At 46.9% G+C, this 14,469-nt stretch overlaps 1 pseudogene; it reads right to left on the bottom strand.

Annotated features, from left to right (window-relative positions):
- Positions 1–480: 480 nt before the first annotated feature.
- LOC148685099 (uncharacterized) lies at positions 481–10,037 on the bottom strand (annotated as a pseudogene).
- Between the last annotated feature and the right edge of the window lie 4,432 nt (positions 10,038–14,469).

Raw genomic sequence — 14,469 nt, 5'->3', positions numbered from 1 at the left:
GCAAAGAAGAAACTATGAATGAAAACACAACCACTTATGGGTGGAATCCTTTAGTCTTTTCTTTCCTATATGGGGAGGGGGGATGTGAAGTCGGGACTCATCCCCCTGCAGTGGCGATTCCAGGGTCCCCCTCTTAAAGGGGTTATATATATATGGGTGTCACTGGCCATGCACTGAAAGGTTGTCAGTGAACTACCCTGCGTGCGGGGATATGGGCTGGGCTGCCTGCTACACTTACATCTCGCAGAGCACCCCCATATCCCATTTACCCTGATGAGCCCCAGTTCCCCCCAGCTGGGGGGTTGGGAGGGATACATGCCCAAGGCCTAAGCCAAGGTCTTCCTACATTTAAAAGTTTAATAAAGCTGTGGCCTAATTTTGATTCCATTTAACGTTGTTTTTATTCCTTCCTTGTGATCCCTGGGGCTGGGGCTGTCGCCACCTGGTCATGCAAATGTCTGGATCATTTCTGCCTTGCGTTTAATGCAATGGATGCTCCTGGATAGCTTCGGACATGCTGAAGAAGGAAGCCACAACAAATGCCAAAGCTGCAAAGAAGAAACCGTGAATGAAAACACAACTGCTATGCGCCAGGCTACTGTGATCATTGTGTTTTAAAATTAAACCATTGCCACACACCAGGTTGGAAAAAGAAGAAGACTTCTTATAGGACAATGGAGAATATGCTGGAATGAACGAACTGGTCATGGCAGTATCTGAAGCCCTCTGTACCGTAAAGAGGCAGGGACACACACAAACCATACCTGTATTGTCCCCTAGTACACCAGTTCATTTGAGCATGAAGGTCTGAAGGGGACATCCCACTGAAAAATTGGTTTCAAGTGGAACATGCATGCTACTGCAATGCTTGCTGCATTGACATCAGCAGGGAGGGAGAAGTTCTCAGGGCCTCTCAGTCCCTTCCTCCTCTCTTTCTATGTAGCATTGTGAATAAATTTGGTTTTTTCTTTCACAACCGCATCTGAAGGAATTATTTATATTATTATTATTTATTTGGATTTGATATCCCACTCTTCCACCCCATAGAGCTCAGAATGCAATTAACCTGTGGCATATCCTCCCCTACAGCTGACAGCCGCTGCTAACATTTCATTGAGAAGCTGCAGTGATGCAACTAACCACATGGGGCAGTGGTCAGCAGCTCCTGACACAGGAGAAATCCATGCATCGCTAGATCGCATCAGCTACCATGGGTTGGTAGAAAGTTGACAGGAATCAATGATATGTTTGCAGCACTCTCCAAAAACGCAAAACATGTAAAATGAAGTTTGAAGTTGTACTAGTAATTGCTTCTATTGGCTTAATCCTTCTTACATGTAACATTAATATGACAGTAACGATACAACTAGCAATATTTATCACCATATTGTATCATTTTCGTCATCCATCCAAACAGAGCTTTTCTTGCTTTCTTCAAACAGGAAAGAAGAAGAAGAATATTACTTACATTCCCCTCTAGCATCTTCTTGTATCATTCAAATACTCCAGAGTTATATGTGGTTATATGTGCTGGCACTGGTGAAGGAAATTGACATTCTGCAAGGATTACTAGGGTGTGTGGCACACAAATTATCACACTCATGTAAATGGTTGTGCATTAATCTCCTTGTGGGCAGGTCTGACTTACAGGAGAAATCCATCTTGCCTGTGGATGTTAATTTGACAAATAATAGGCGGGATTGCTGCTAACAGAGCTGAGCAAACTAACCCCTATAGCTTGCCTAGCATCCAACAACTCACCCAAGTGTATCTTCATAACAGAGGTCTGGGATGTGATGTGGGGACAAAGTAATATGTGGTGCTTCTCTGCATTTGTCAGCCATTTGACCATGGGTGGGGTGGGGGTGGCAGAGTCTTATTCACATCTCTGGTTTTCTTATAGTGCATCCTCATACAACAGCTTTGAAAGCATTTATCCACCTGTATATTAACCAAATATTTATGCATACTTATTAATCTGATCATTGTTAGGTCCAGGTGGCACAACACAGGTAGACCAGTGCAGGTATACTGCAGAGGGGAAGGGAATTTACCTCTATGTGGCTAATGTGAAACTCAAGATAATATGATGCATCAAAGTCTAAGGAATGAGAAAGCTCCACAAGTCTATGCTAATGATGCTAATTTGGAAAGAAGAGGAGAAGAAGAAGAAGAGTTTGGATTTGATATCCCGCTTTATCACTACCCGAAGGAGTCTCAAAGCAGCTAACATTCTCCTTTCCCTTCCTCCCCCACAACAAACACTCTGTGAGGTAGGTGGGGCTGAGAGACTTCAGAGAAGTGTGACTAGCCCAAGGTCACCCAGCAGCTGCATGTGGAGGAGCGGAGACGCGAACCTGGTCCCCCAGATTACGGGTCTACCGCTCTTAACCACTACACCACAACTGCCAATCAGCTTCTGGCAGGTGATACCCTAACCCTCTCTGTAATCCTAAGCAGGAGCAGAAATTTGTGACTGCTTCTGCATGGACAACTCTGGTTTAAGGGTCCAAATTTTCACAAGAAAATTTCCCCTTCTGGAGGGGAGTGAAGGTGGATGAGGACTAGCATCATTATATGGGCAAGTAGGCCTTTCGGAATATAAACCCCGTATCCCTTTAATTATTTAATTTGGGACCAGCACTCCATCTATCGAAGGCTTCCATTTGTTTATTCCTTGTACAATTACACTCCCCCCAAAAACCACAACCCCATTCTGATTTCAGCCTCCTTTTGGAGCATTTCACGTTCCTCGTTTCTAATGATTGATTATTATTTCAAAGATAACCTAAGCCAAAGAGGAGAGATGGGGGCTGATGTATCGGCCCATCTGGCACAGAGCAAGGCCACTTCTTTCTTTCTTTTTAAAAACCCTCACATTTTTTGGGTGATGAGAACCCTTCAAGAACAGCAGCAAGAATATTGACAGCGCTTTTCGGTTTCGCTGCCTGAAACCCCTCGTTTACAGCGGGAGGCTGTGGGCGCAGACTGTCGCTCAGATCCTCCTCTCGAGGAAGGGTCACGTGACTTTTTAGTGCATTTAATGATTAAAAAGAAATGGCAAAATTCCTTACAGAAAGATTGATAGTGCAACCTATACATGCCTGCTCAGAACTAAACCTCACTGTGTTCAATGAGACTTACTCCCAGGTAAGGAAGTATACCATTGGAGCATTAGTGATTCCAGAAATGTACTAGAGATTTGTTTGTTTGATTGTTTTTATAATCTACGAGCAGTAGCTAATACATTACTTTTTGTGCATCTGGTCAGCTTCTAGTGACCACCTTGTTCTCTCAGACCAGGAACTGTTTCTCAGTCTACCAATCAGCATCCTGAAGGCTTTCTCCTCCCACCCCTCCAAACTCTTCATATTTATGTACATTTTATGAGGACCCAACAATGGATAAAGAGGCACAGTGAATTATTTCTAATCTTTGTGTATCTCTTTTCATGGAAGAAGACTCTTGAATCTCATAATTTATAATGTATGTACAAGTAGTCCACTACACAGAGCTACTAAACGCACAGGACTGCAATTGTCAGGGCTTAGCTGTGGGTAGCAGTTTGAACTGAACCAGGAGAAGCCTGGGACCATGGGAGACAGCGGGAAGTCAGGACCAAAGAGGAAATCAGAATTGAAGGAAAAGAGTGGCAAAGAATAAGCAAGAATGCACAAACACATCATATCCAGGAAGCTCTTTATATGATCTTTTGCCCAGCCTATGTACCGGTAGTTTGTTGCTTTGGCACATGAAGAAGCTGCACACAGCTCCTGGCAGCAACATAACATAGGACCACTTTGTAACTTTTAAGTATTGCAAAAGCAGCTAGCAAATGGTTTTCAACAAATTAAAACTAATATAAAGGAACTGTCCAAGAGCGTGCAACTAGTCAAAATAAGGACCAACATGCATGAAATTGTTGCTGCATTGAGGGCATTTTCATGGCTTCTTTTGGCACCTATTCCCGCAAATTTGTTCATAAACAACAATTTGGAATAAAAATCAGAATACTTTCCCCTGTACCACTGCAATCCATGAGGAAAACACTCTGATTCCATGGCAAACATCTCTTACATGAGCTTAACTTCCAGGTGGGGGTCCTTATGAAGGGTTACATAGTGGCATTTTATGCACAAGGAATGATGAAGAGCACTGGTTTTGCCTGTGGAAATTGATATAGAGAAGAAGCAGGTATATATCATAGACTTTTAGTCACGAGGAACGAACAAATATTTAGCTTTGTTGAACAAGAAGTAAAAGTCACAATTCAGGATGTGGCTGTAGTACATCCAAGCATCTAAGAAACCAATATGAGCATTAAGGGGGGAGAAGGGAGTGATAAAATTGTATGATTAGCATGCATAACTCATGATTTCTAAACTTTTTCATTTAATACACCACATATGTTTGTCTTTCACCCCACGAGCAGTTTCACTGACCTCAGCTTAGCCACTTATATGAATCTAAATTAAGCATATGTAGAAGTGTCGATAAGGCTGGATTTTAAATTATCACTATTATAGCCTTCATAGCAGGGAACAAATGAACAGTGACTTAGAACGGGGAAGTGGGTTCCTTTATCTCTGTATGTGCCACATAAAATCTATAAAACAAGGAAGGGGAAGGCTCAGGAGTTTAGTAATGGTATTGATTCAACATATTTTTCATTAAAATAAAAATGAGAAATAGTACGTTTTGTTTTTCATTTTATTTTTTTCTGCTCCATTTCCTTAGAATAATTCATGATCTAATCACATTGAAACTTTCAGCTTCTAAAATACTTCTTTGCTTGATAAAAGTCATATCTATTCATGCATTCATCTGTCCATACTCACCAAGTCTATCCAGTCCAATAAAACCAAACTAGCAATACACATGCAAATACACACACACACACACACACACAGTGCACAGTGCACAGTGCACATAGAGCATGATGAGGAAAACAGCAGCACCAGATTTGCAAGAACAATATAAGCTTGCTTGCTTCTTTTTCTTTAAATGATATTTACATATTGTTTGAGCTAGGGATGTTCATACAAGTTTGGCCTTTCTTTCTTGGGGGTTGTCACGGTCTGGTCGGCGGACGGTTGAAGCCCTGGCTGAGGACGTCTGCTCTCCTGGTGAAAGGCACAGTTTTCCAGCTTGGCATACAGCCTGTGCTGCCGAAGTCGCTGCAGTGCCTTCTTGTAATACTCTGCAGCGATGTCAAACCTCCCCAAGAAGATGTGGACATTCCCTAAATTGCTGTGGGCTCTCTTTTCTGCTGCTTTGTCACCAAACTCCTTGGCGATGGCCAGGCGATGGCCAGGCGCTGTTTGTGGAAGATGATGGCTTTGCGGAAGTTGCCCAGCAAGTAGTGGCTGTTGCCTAGGTTGCCATATGCCTGGCCTTGGGCAGCTCTGTCCCCCAGCTCCTTCACGAGAGAGATGTTCTTCTCGTAAAATTCGGAAGCCTTCTCCAAACTCTCCTGGACTTCCTCGGGCACGTGGTTAGGCTCCTGGGTCAAGCTCCAAGACAGCTGCTTGCCTTTAGCATGGTAGACGTTCCCAATGTTGTACAACGCCCTCGCCTCTCCAACCTTGTCTCCCTGCTCCTGGGAGATGTCCAGGTGCCTCTGGCAACAGACCAGGGCCACAGCAAACTGTCACGGTCCGGTCGGCGGGCGGTTGAAGCCCTGGCTGAGGACGTCAGGATCAGAGGCAGGATGGTGGTGTAGAAGTAGGAACAGGTGCAGGGCTGAGGGTCCAGCAGCAGGCAGTCGCAGGGTCAAGGAGCAAGGCAGAGCCGAAGGTCTGGGAGTCAAGGAGCAAGGCAAAGGTCCAAGGGTCGAGGATCAAGGCGTTGACAAGGCAAGGGTCCACGGAGCAAGGCGGCGGCGAGGCAGGGATCCAAGGAACAAGGCGGCGGCAAGGCAAGGCAAGGGTCCAAGGGTTGAGGATCAAGGTGTCAGCAAGGCAAGGGTCCAAGGAGCAAGAGGCCAGAGGCAACTAGGCAGGGATAGCATTGCTGTGGCAAAGAGCTGAAGGGAAATGCTGAGCTTTTATCCCTCCCAGCTCCTGCCACCAGGTGCAGTGAGGTATCAAGTGGTCTCACCTGAGTGACCACTCCTTGCCTCTCAAGCACAAGCTGAGGTCTTCACCTGTGTGGCCACTCCTTGCTTCTCCAGCACAAGCTGAGGCAGGCCCCAGTCCTGCAAAGCACTACAGGCCCCAGAGCCTGACTCCTGCCCATACTCCTGACAGTACTCCCCCCCGTAGAGAAACGGGGTTCCACCCCCGGTCATGGCCCAGGCTTATCTGGGAACTTCCGATGGAAGGCCCGAACCTTGGTGGGCGCGTGCACGAAGTCAGCTGGTTCCCAAGATCACTCCTCCAGCCCGTAGCCCACCCAGTCAATTAGGTATTGGAGCTTCCCACGGAGCCGCCTCGAGTCCAGGACCTGGGCAACCTCAAACTCCTCATGACCATCGACCTGGACCAGTGGTGGTGGTGGGGGTAATGCGGCTAGGAAAGTGGTCCGAGTTGCAAGGTTTCAGCAGGGATACGTGGAACACGGGGTGGATTTTCAGAGAGGGGGGAAGCTCCAACTTGTAGGCGACCGGGTTGACCTGCTGCAGGATGGTGAAAGGTCCCTGGTACTTGTAGTCCAGCTTAGCCGAGGGACGTTTCGTGCGGTGGTGTTCCAAGGACAGCCAGACCTTGTCTCCGACCTGGAATGCAGGCCCTTGCTGTTTCCTCTGATCTGCTTGCGCCTTGTAGTCTGCCTTGGCTCTCTCTAGGTGCTGTACCAGGTCGGCTTGTGTCTCCTGTATGTGGGAGACCCGATCATTGGCGGAAGGCACGAGAGAAGCCGTGGGGGTGATTGCGTGGATGGTACCCAAAGTTGGCGTAGAAAGGGCTCTGCCCTGTGGAGGTATGGCAGGAGTTGTTATAGGCAAACTCAGCCAGTGGAAGTAGGTCCAACCAGTCGTCCTGATGGTAGCTCAGGAAGCAGTGGAGATATTGCTCCAGGACTTGATTAACCCTTTCCGTTTGACCGTCTGTCTGAGGGTGGTACGCAGAAGAGAGGTGTCTCTCGATACCCAGTCCCATGAGGAAGGCCGCCCAGAACCGGGACATGAACTGGGGGCCTCTGTCGGAGATCACTGCGTCCGGCAGCCCGTGTAGCCGAAACACATGCTCAAGGAACAAGTGGGCCGTCTGTGGGGCAGTGGGAAGGGTTCGAGTCAGGATGAAATGTGCCATCTTGGTGAGCGAATCCACCACTACCAGAATAACCGAATGTCCTTTGGACGCAGGGAAGTCCACGATGAAGTCCATGGAAAGCATCGACCATGGCCTGGGGGGGGGGGTAACGGCTGAAGAAGCCCCAGAGGCCTCTGCCGTGGGACCTTGGTCCGGGCACAAGTCTCACAGGACCGTACATATCGTTTAATGTCTGCCCGAACCCCTGGCCACCAGAACATGCGAGTCAGTAACCGCAGAGTCTTCGCGTATCCCCCATGTCCAGCGGTCTGCGCGTCATGGCACTGTTCCAAAACCTGACTCCGGAGCGGCCACTCCAGAATGTAGAGCCGGCCGTGATGGTACACCCACCCACCCCGAACCTCAAGCAACGCACCCCCCCGGTCCTGAAGGTACTGGGCCGGCATCCAACCAATTTTTGGTGAACGGGTCCTGACGGCTCACCAGACGAAAATGCTCAAGGTTCCGATGATCTGTTAGGACCTGAACTGGATGCAGAGCCCCTTCCAGCAGGTGGCGCCATTCCTTTAACACCACTTTAATTGCAAGGAGTTCCTGATCCCAAATATCATAGTTTCGTTCCGCAGGCGTGAGTTGACGGGAAAAGAAGGCGCAGGGATGAAGCAACTTCTGTGCCCCCTGTCGTTGCGATAACACGGCCCCGATTGCCCTGTCTGAGGCATCTGCCTCGAGCACAAAAGGGAGCTGGGTGTCCGGATGGGCCAGAATGGGAGCAGATGTAAAAGCCTCCTTCAAGAAGCCAAAAGCCTCTTGCACAGCCGGTGTCCACTGGAACGTGGCATCCTTTCGGAACAGGGTGCAAATGGGAGCAACCACGTGTGAAAAGCCCCGAATGAAGCGGCGATAGAAATTGGCAAACCCACTGAACCGTTGGACCCCTTTAGTATCTTTGGGAGGACTCCAATCCAGCACCGCCTGCACCTTTCTGGGATCCATCCGGATACCTGCAGGAGAGATGATGTATCCCAGGAACTCCATGTGCCCCTGGTGAAAGGCACAGTTTTCCAGCTTGGCATACAGCCTGTGCTGCCGAAGTCGCTGCAGTGCGTTCTTGTAATACTCTGCAGCGATGTCAAACCTCCCCAAGAAGATGTGGGCATTCCCTAAATTGCTGTGGGATCTCTTTTCTGCTGCTTTGTCACCAAACTCCTTGGCGATGGCCAGGCGCTGTTTGTGGAAGATGATGGCTTTGCGGAAGTTGCCCAGCAAGTAGTGGCTGTTTCCTAGGTTGTCATATTCCCGGCCTTGGGCAGCTCTGTTCCCTAGCTCCTTCACAAGAGAGAGGTTCTTCTCGTAAAATTTGGAAGCCTTCTCCAAACTCTCCTGGACTTCCTCGGGCAAGTGGTTAGGCTCCTGAGGCAAGCTCCAAGACAGCTGCTTGCCTTTAGCATGGTAGACGTTCCCAATGTTGTACAACGCCCTCGCCTCTCCAACCTTGTCTCCCTGCTCCTGGGAGATGTCCAGGTGCCTCTGGCAACAGACCAGGGCCACAGCAAACTGTCACGGTCCGGTCGGTGGGCGGTTGAAGCCCTGGCTGAGGACGTCAGGACCAGAGGCAAGATGGTGGTGTAGAAGCAGGAACAGGTGCAGGGCTGAGGGTCCAGCAGCAGGCAGTCGCAGGGTCAAGGAGCAAGGCAGAGGCGAAGGTCTGGGAGTCAAGGAGCAAGGCGTCGGCAAGGCAAAGGTCCAAGGGTCTCCAGCACAAGCTGAGGCAGGCCCCAGTCCTGCAAAGCACTACAGGCCCCAGAGCCTGACTCCTGCCCATACTCCTGACGGGGGTGGGGGGTGGGGGTTATTTAACTTGACTTCTTGGGATTTTGTGCATTTACAAGTGTGTTTTCAGCATGCATGATGCTTTTTTCTGTTTGCATGCATTCTCTTTAAAGCACTTCTCTACATTTCAGTGGCTTCTTGCATGGATGGGTACATGGATCTCCTGCATATGCTATGGTTTTTGCATTAAATAGGCTCTTGTATAAATATGGTATAATTGTGGGCAGATACATTTTATGTGACTACTTCACAGAATTTATCCAACTGTTTCCCTGGGCTGGGGCTCACCATTAGCAGTACCAGTAGGTCAGTTCCTTTATTTTTATTTTTTTGTTTAGTTTTTTCTTCTTTTTCTTTGCTACTGCAAAGCCCCCATATGCTGGTTTGGGCTTTCTGATAGGCATCTGATTGGACACTGATGGGTTAGGCCTTTGGTCTGACCCAGCAAAGCAGTTCAATCCTGTTCAGATCTGGAGCCTCAAGTCTCCTTGGAGGAGTGGGAGGAGGACCCCACAGAAGATATCTACACAGCCAAGAGGAGCTGTGCAATACTGGCACTCCTGCCCCAGGTCTGAACATCTACAAAACAGTTTCCTACCTGGTACTTCAACCCAGCCTTCTGTCATCCCCCGGACCTCAGAAACAGATGAGATGGAAAGCCAGGCAGGAACATCATGGCTGCCAGCAAAGTGCCAGCAAAGCACCTGATGCTACTCAGAAGGAGGGCAGAGCACATGCATATAACTGACAGCCAAGAAGAGGTAGAGCTTTCCACTTTCATTTAAACTCTCAGGCTGCACTGCTTCACTGCTGAAAAAACAGCTGTAAGCTCAACTGCAAAGCCTGACTGAACTGAAGAAATGAACAAGATCCTTGTGTTCTTACTAGGGACAGTATACTATGCTTGGCAAAGATTGGGGAAATTTGGTCTCCCTTATGGTTTTGTGTTTGTGTGGGTTGGTCTGCCATGGTATATCTCACCGGTGTTGCCATGGCAGCAGGTCTAGGTCATATTAGCACGGAGGCCTTTCCCATGGGTTTTGGACTCAATGTTTACATGCTACAATGACAATTCCCTCATATAGGCAGGGGTGAATGCACAGTCATTAGGAGCCAATATTTGAAGGCATCAGAAATCAGTGCCAGAGGAAGATGATGTAGAAAAGCCCATTGACCATATCTGGGCCAAGTGACGATCATTAATCATCGGCTTTCCCTAGTGAAGTATGAGATACAACCCATGGTCCTCTATGGATTCTGCCAGTATGGCATGTTAAAGGTATGCTGAAACCTTTAGGATGAGCCACATACTTACAGCTACAGCTTTTTAAAAAACCATTTTGAGCAAATAACAAATTTAAACAAATTGCAATACAATTTAAAACAGTACCTTAAAACCAATATGTATTCCAGATCATACCATTAAAACAACAAAATTTGAACCAAGCAAAACCAGTATCAAAATCATAGTATGGGTAGGGAAAGGGTGTGTGAATTGATGCACACCCTAGAGCAGGCATCCCCAAACTTTGGCCCTCCAGATGTTTTGGACTACAATCCCCATCATCCCTGACCACTGGTTCTGTTAGCTAGGGATCATGGGAGTTGTAGGCCAAAACATCTGGGGGGCCGCAGTTTGGGGATGCCTGCCCTAGAGCATCTGAAAAGGCAGAGGGAGTATTGCCCCAGACATTCTCACAAGCTCGTTTACTTGAGAGGAATGCGAGTGGGGACCTCAAGATGTCAGTGGAAAGACCCATATCAGGGCATTCTGGGGGCTGGACCAGCTTGGGATGTTCTGGGGTCACTGCCATCACCTGACAGTATTGGGTTCTATCCATGCATGATCACTACACTAGCTTTAGGCTTTTGACTGTGCCTTTACCTTCCACCCAGTTGGTTAGAGCAATGGGGCTGTGAATGTGGCAGCGACTATTCTCCTCTGCCCTGCCCTGCCACTGCCCAACTGGAGATTGGAAACACTCTGCCCTGAACCGTTTGGAAGATATTGTGGAAGGTGGGGTGTTTGTTTTGTTCTGCTTCTTTTCACATGAAAGGGTGACATATCAGAGTGAGCACTCACCCAGTCCTGCAATCAAAGCAGAATAGTATGGGATTCTCTTTGTAATTAAACTGATTATATGAGAAGCTGCCTGATCTCCTCAGTTTTGACCCACTACACCTTGACCTGTAAGGATCAAAGGAGAGATGCTGCAGGTGGGGGGTGGAGGTAGGAACAGAGCAAGATGTAACTCACCTATATTTGTACAATATAAATCTGATGTTACAGAACCTGAGTTAATGCCTTGGTAGCTGTAAGAGGGAAGTTGCTCCCATTGCTTCACAGTAAGAATAAATAAATGTCTCCCTGTTTATCATTACTTCCTCAATATACTTTGCTTCTGTTATCTTTTGTGCTGAACCATATTTGAGGTTTGTGTTTAGTGGGAGGTGATTGCTCGAAATATGAAATGTAGAAGCGAGTCAGAGGAGACTTGAATAATAGATGAGGTGATTATGGGAATTTTGTCAGAGAGAAGAGGGTGGAAGGTAGAGGGGATTGCTAGGTGGGAATGAGTTTAGTAGATTAGTAGTTCTAATTAGTGCTATTTTCTAGAAAAAGAGGTGCTGGAGCTCACAAAGAACTTCTCCCCCATTCTCTTACAATGGCAATAGTGCCTACCTGAGAGGTGCCAGAGCTGAGCGTGGTGAGCTCCAGCTGAAAAGAAGAAGAAGAAGCCCTGGATCTTATCAATTTCATTCCAGATTTTTGTTTCATGGGGATTCATTTTCATTGTGCCTGGAATTCTCAGTCAGTTGTTAACCCTGTACAACTGTCAGTGAAACTCAGGTTTAAATAGTTTGAACCCCTATACCCATACCTGCACTATGCTGTCAGCACAGAAAAACAAAGGAATTGTATGAAGCGATGGCCCAATGAAACCAGGTTCTCACTTGCTAGATTAAATAGAATTGGCCTAGTAGAGAACGGTTTCTGAAAATTAAGTCTAGAAAACAGCTTACTTGTGGGGAAATTTTAGTTTTTTTCTGCTTATTTGAATTTAATGCACAGTGAATATGTTTATCTAATTTTCTGAAGTGTTCCATCTGCAATAGGTCCTGGGCACATGAATCACAGCCCCAGAAGGATACAGGCACAAACAAAGAAAACAAAACCCCAGCATAAGTTTTATCCTCTCAAAGCCCTCCCGCTCTTTTTTGTCCTCCTTTACTGACAATAGTCATAAACAATAATATTGCTGAGCAGAAATCATCAGAACGGCAGAAAGTCAAATAAATTTATTTGTCTTGACAGTTTAAGTACAGGGAGTTCATTAGTGCAGAAGGCCCAGATGGCTTTGGAAGAGTAAACATATTGGACTGTGCACTAGAGGGTGCTGTTAGCTAGGTTAGCAATATAATTGAAAAATATTTTCTGCCCTGTCAAAGAGTACAGGTTCTTGTCTCAAAACACTATTCACATGTTAGAACCTCTCTGTAAGCAGTTTTTTTTAAAACACTATGGGGTACTCAAAGAAAGTAAAAGATAAACACCTCACACTTTTAAGATCACTTCCTTATAATTATTTTACATTTTGCTGTATATCAGTGGCAGAATCTGAATCCTCTTTGACAGAACTACGCACATATCCTCTGCAAAGCTTCATTGGATTTCACAAGCTGGAGCTTACATAGCACAATAGATCCTAGCTATGTGGAAAATAAACTGGTTGTGGCAGACACAAATGTTATTTATGCTGTTTAAAACATTAATAGTTAATATTTATCAGTGCAAATATGATTAGATGTAGCCTATATTTATGTAGCGCTCTGTAATCATAACATACCTTGAAAAGCCTAATGAACCCTTGCGTAAATGTATGCTTCTGAAATTATCAAGGAAACACAGTTGCTCCTTAGTGAAACTAAACTACACAGTTTTTGAAAACCCAAAAACCTATGCAACTTTTTTAGAAAAGGAAGGAGGAAGGAAGGAAGGAAGGAAGGAAGGAAGGAAGGAAGGAAGGAAGGAAGGAAGGAAGGAAGGAAGGAAAAGAAAGAAAGAAAGAAAGAAAGGAAAAGGAAGAGGAAAATGGAGTTGGTGTCACAACTCTTCTCCATCTAGTGCACTGTTAATCATTATAAGTCTACAAGAGTGGGAAAGATTCCTTCAGAAACTGAAATGGAAAGGTATTAGCCCTGAGTATGTCAGAGACATGGCCAGCAGAGAGGACTCTGCAGAGGGGGAGGAAGAGAAAGAGGAAAACAGGAACTTAGTTCATTCACACCCCGAAAGTGAGATAAACCCTTCTCATTCTGGATTGCTGCAGCACAGAGATGAAGGAGCAGGATGCAGGTGGTCATAGGGGGCTGGATTCAACTCCAGAGGAGGAGGAATTGGCTGCACCTGAGTCTCCAAGAAGTAGGAGGCGGAGCAAGCGAGTAGAACAAAGGAAGACCAGCAGGAAGTGAGGGCGGGCTTGGCATATAATATCTGGCCTTGGAAGCCAGTTGAGTCAATTGACTCCAACAGTGAGGTATGAGTTGTGGGAAGCTCGGATTGCTGAAAGCCTGTTGTTGATGAATAAACTTCAGCTAGTCAAACCGTCAGTGTGCTGTGTCTTGTGTGGGAGAAATGATAAACCTGACAGAGTATTCTAGTTACTCTTACCTCATTTCAGCACTTGAAGTCCTACTGCCACTGCCACCACTCAGTACTACCCACAGTCCTGAGTTTGAGCAGCTCTAAAGGCCCCTTCTTTTATTTGGTGGTCAGAAGCTTCTTGTGGCATCTGTTTCTCAAGGAGATAGCAAAACGATCTGGAGCAATTGAATGGTGGTAAAGTGGGACGCGGGTGGTGCTGGAGGTTAAACCACTGAACCCTAGGGCTTGCCGATCAGAAGGTCAGCGGTTTGAATCCCCACAACGGGGTGAGCTCCCGTTGCTCGGTCCCAGCTCCTGCCAACCTAGCAGTTTGAAAGCACGTCAAAGTGCAAGTAGATAAATAGGTACCGCTACAGCGGGAAGGTAAACGGCGTTTCTGTGCGCTGCTCTGGTTCGCCAGAAGCGGCTTAGTCATGCTGGCCACATGACCTGGAAGCTGTACGCCGGCTCCCTTGGCCAATAGAGCGAGATGAGCACCGCAACCCCAGAGTCGGTTATGACTGGACCTAATGGTCAGGGGTCCCTTTACCTTTACCTAAAATGGTAAAGTGGGGCAGGGAGTGAAGACACTGGAGGCTGCAAGAAAAAACCTGATATGCAACCAGGACTGTGTATGGCAACAGCATAACAGGCATCAATGGATGCCAGAGAGTAGGACTACTTCAAGCCATAACCAAGGGACTCCATGCCTAGGGGCACAATGTGGCTCTCTACCTGGCCCTCAGAACTCTCCTTAGCCCACATTCGTCACCGACCCTA

The sequence above is a fragment of the Zootoca vivipara genome, chromosome 7 (genome assembly GCF_965207765.1).
Source record: "Zootoca vivipara chromosome 7, rZooViv2.hap1.1, whole genome shotgun sequence".
Lineage (NCBI taxonomy): Eukaryota > Metazoa > Chordata > Lepidosauria > Squamata > Lacertidae > Zootoca > Zootoca vivipara.
This window is presented reverse-complemented; position numbering and strand designations above follow the sequence as displayed.